Source organism: Plectropomus leopardus, chromosome 10 (genome assembly GCF_008729295.1).
Source record: "Plectropomus leopardus isolate mb chromosome 10, YSFRI_Pleo_2.0, whole genome shotgun sequence".
NCBI classification, from domain to species: Eukaryota; Metazoa; Chordata; class Actinopteri; order Perciformes; family Serranidae; genus Plectropomus; species Plectropomus leopardus.
The window spans coordinates 21,032,790-21,036,511 of record NC_056472.1 but is presented as its reverse complement, the minus strand read 5'-3'; the positions used below and the strand labels follow the sequence as shown (position 1 = coordinate 21,036,511).

The window sequence follows — 3,722 nt, the reverse complement described above, 5'->3', positions numbered from 1 at the left end:
AATAAAGCAATGTGGATGTCAAAATAAAGACTTGTTAACTAATATTTAGAGAGGCAGGTTTTTCTAGATTATTCCAGATTACAGCCCTCAAATCAGATTAGAAATTGGGCTTGTGTAAATAGGGGTATTCTAGTAGTTTCTCCCTCCAAAATAAATAACTGGACTTCACAGTTTGATAAATGGTGTGACTTTTGAGATTTTTGTAAAACATGCCTTTCAAAACCACTTGTGGGTTTGGGTTCTGATGGTATTAAATGCAAAAAAGGAAAATTTTAAATTGAATCTCCCTCCTCTAATTCAAATTAAAAATATAACTCCCTCCCCAGTGCTTAAAAAATATTTAGAGTGCCTGCCCAGTTTTGTATCACCCCATCCCCTCTCATAAATAGATAACAGTTGTGTTGTTTCGGGTTAGTTAGACAAATTGGTTGCATGCTGGAGAAGAAACTTAATATGGTGATTACTGGTAAAGAGGGACACTTTAGAAAAATGCACCTTCTGCATCATTTTTGATTATGATCCAAATGTCTTAGCTCTTCCTGTGACACTATTCTAAATAGTGTAAGAGCTCTACTTTATTATACATAAGAAAAAAAAAAGAAAGATTAAACACATAATTCATGACTGTATGAATGTATGTGTGTTTTTGGCTTGTCAGTCCATCCTATTATCATAAACACTCAAGAATTCCTTCAGGGAATTTCTTTAAATAAAGGTCATTGCGACGTCACAAAACATGGGTTTGGCCATAATTCATGCATAATATAGCCTAAGCAAGTAAATCTTCTCTTTAGCAAGTTAGCTAACTAAATTGATGAGGGACACATAAAAATAGAGGTCAATTCTTTCATTAAAATTATGTTAAAAGCTGTGACAGCTTGCCAGTAATACACTGTCCCAGAGTAACAACAGCTAACAACAAAAAAATAAAAATCTATAACAATTATAAACTATTCATCAGGGTATTTGTTATTTATTTTTGATTTTCCTTAACAGTATTCACTTCAAAACCCTGTCATTTTACTTCCCATCAATGTTTACTGCAAAGTTGTTGAATATGGTGTGCCACACCCCCCAAAACCATGTCGTAGCCCAAGAATCTACCTATCTATAGCTTTATATATATATATACACACACACACACACACACACACACACACACGTTTTAGTTATCATATTCTAGTTTATGATGAGATCAGTCTTGATTTTTAGTAATGGAAGTTTATACAAATTAAGATAAAAATGATTAGGTTTAACTGTCCCACTTTAGCATTATTCACCCCTGCAATAGTCAATAGTGTAGATATACAAATATCTGCCTTCAAGTGTCATCTTCATTTTCAATAAAGTATTGAAATGTTTATAGAGACTGTCATTTTTAAATTCCCACCAGTTCCCACAATTTAATAGTTAACAACAATGTAATACATTCTTAATAAATCGTCTTCTGCAAAAATAACAAGCTGTTGGAAGTGGGTGTGTTTATAGTGGCTTCCCGTTTGGAGTAACAATCACTCAAAATAAACGTTTTCTTCTTATTCATGTGAGCATGTAGAACAGGTTAATACAAGTATAATTAGTTAGAGTAATATTCAGTCTTTGTTTTTGCCTCCAAACACCTGATGGTGCATGCCCAAACTAGAAAGCATTTCTCTGCGGAAAGTGCTGTGGATGCTGAAAGCTGAAATTAGTTCAAAACCATGACTGAAAGTGCAGAAATGTAAAAATGATATGTGAAACATCTGAAAATGGGGCAAAACTGGAAGCTGAACTGCATTACCTAAAGAGGCTAAGAGCTGATATACATTATTAGAGAATCCGGAAGCTAAACTACTGTGAAAGGAGGAAGCTTAAATTATCAGAAAGGTTTAAAATCAATGCGCCCAGCAGAAAGAGGCAGGAACTGATGGAGGACTAATGACCTCATCAGAACCGCAATGCAGGGGTCAACAGATTATCTCAACCTGGCCAATTATCAGGGCTCATATTTGGCATTTTTCCAATTATCTGTATTGGCACTTTATTTTAATGATCACCAGTTAAATATATTAATTGAATACTGCAAAGAGCCCAGGGAGCTATTTGTATTTATTTATTTAAATTTTCACTTGACTTTATAAACAAAATGCTGGGGACTTTCTGTATATGATGTTGAAAGTTTCTGTTTTGATTAAACATTTGTCAAAGGCATTTAAACAAAGTTTTGTGTAGGAGTTTATTATATTCCAAATTCTAAATATTGACAGAATATTAATAGATAAATGCATATCAGTTGCAAATATCGGTTTCATTAACCACTATCGGTGTCGGCATCAGCCCTTAAGAACCAACATGGGTTGACCCTAAGTTAGATGTCAAAAAAAGTATGTTAGATGTTGAAATAAGCATTGGCTGATGAAAGCAATCACACAAAAAGAAAAGGATAACAACACTGTGAATGCCGAAACAGCACTTAAGCTGCAGCTCCAGTGACTTTCTCAACAGCTCTGTATTAATCCAGCAAATGTTTAAGTGATGCAGTCTTTGACGGGGATGGGGTCGGGGGGACTGTGGATGGAGCAGTGGAGGCGAACAGACGCGAATTGGTCGCATATAGTGAGCGTGCACCAACACGGGTGAGTTACGCGTGTGATGTGGGGCGTGGATAAGATTGAACGGGCGCGTTATAAAGAGGACGGGCAGCATTGTCTGGCGGGCATCACGGCTCCTGTGAAACGGACGGCACGCAGAAGAAAACGGGCTGCAAACCTGACTACAACAACACATTGTCGAGGAGCACAGTGTGGTACGAGGGAGCAACTTCAGGAAGGAGTCACCGCTTCCTGCAGTCACCTATCCCCGCTGCTCTCCGGGGCGTGGAGTGCCGCTTTAGCATCTTTAGCGCTTTTGCTAACACTAGCCTCAAAGGTACATCCTTTGTGTTTTTGTGTTTTTACAATTAAACTGGTGATTTTGTATGTATGGACTACCTGAGCACCCTAGTGGCGGCTTTGTCACGTTTTATAATACGTGGTCGTGGGTTTGTATTAACACTATGGAGCTGTGTTTTCGGTGCTGACAAACGATTGATTATCTGTGTCAAACGTCTCAACTGATACTTACCGCTGACGTCAGCCGGGAAGAAATATTTGAAATATTTGAGTAACATTATAACGCGTCTCGGACTTGCCCGCGGTGATGAGTATCCACTCATGAAGCGTCCAGTGCATCTTAGACAGATGACAGTAATGAGGAGTACAAGCTCCTTGAAGATGCGTAGCTTTCGCAGTGACTGTTCTAGAAATTTCCACTCGCCTCATAGGTGTAGCAGCAGATCCTGACCGTGCACTGTGTTTTCAGTGAGGTGGTGATTACGGACAGTAATTAAAGCAGCGTTGTTCTCACACCATCTATTTCTTATGCCTCTATTTATATCATGGCGTCAGCTGGCCTTATGTGCAGCCTGGATTTAATATTGCGTTGATTATTATAATTTAAAGCAAACGCGGAAGCAGTAGGTGTCTCCATTTAACCCCTTAAAAAACCTGAGCAAATTGGTTTGATTTCTTTCAAAAACACGGGGAGAAATAGCCAAAAAAAATAGTGAAAAAGTTATTATTAAGTTATTGTTATTAAGAATATTTGCTATAAAAAAATAAAAATGCCCTAGAAAAAGTCTTGATAAATATATTTTTTTTCTGTAACAGTATTTTAAATAAAAAAAAAATGTTAAAACTAAATTA

The 3,722-nt window shown here is 37.1% G+C and overlaps 1 protein-coding gene across 1 annotated transcript in view; it reads left to right on the top strand.

Moving 5' to 3' along the window:
- Nucleotides 1-2,584: 2,584 nt before the first annotated feature.
- slc5a3b (solute carrier family 5 member 3b) overlaps nucleotides 2,585-3,722 on the top strand; it is an 8,890-nt gene continuing 7,752 nt past the window's right edge. Inside the window, exon 1 of the mRNA XM_042494435.1 lies at nucleotides 2,585-2,907. The gene's annotated coding sequence lies outside the window, so the exon portion shown is untranslated. The remainder of the gene's footprint in view (nucleotides 2,908-3,722) is intronic.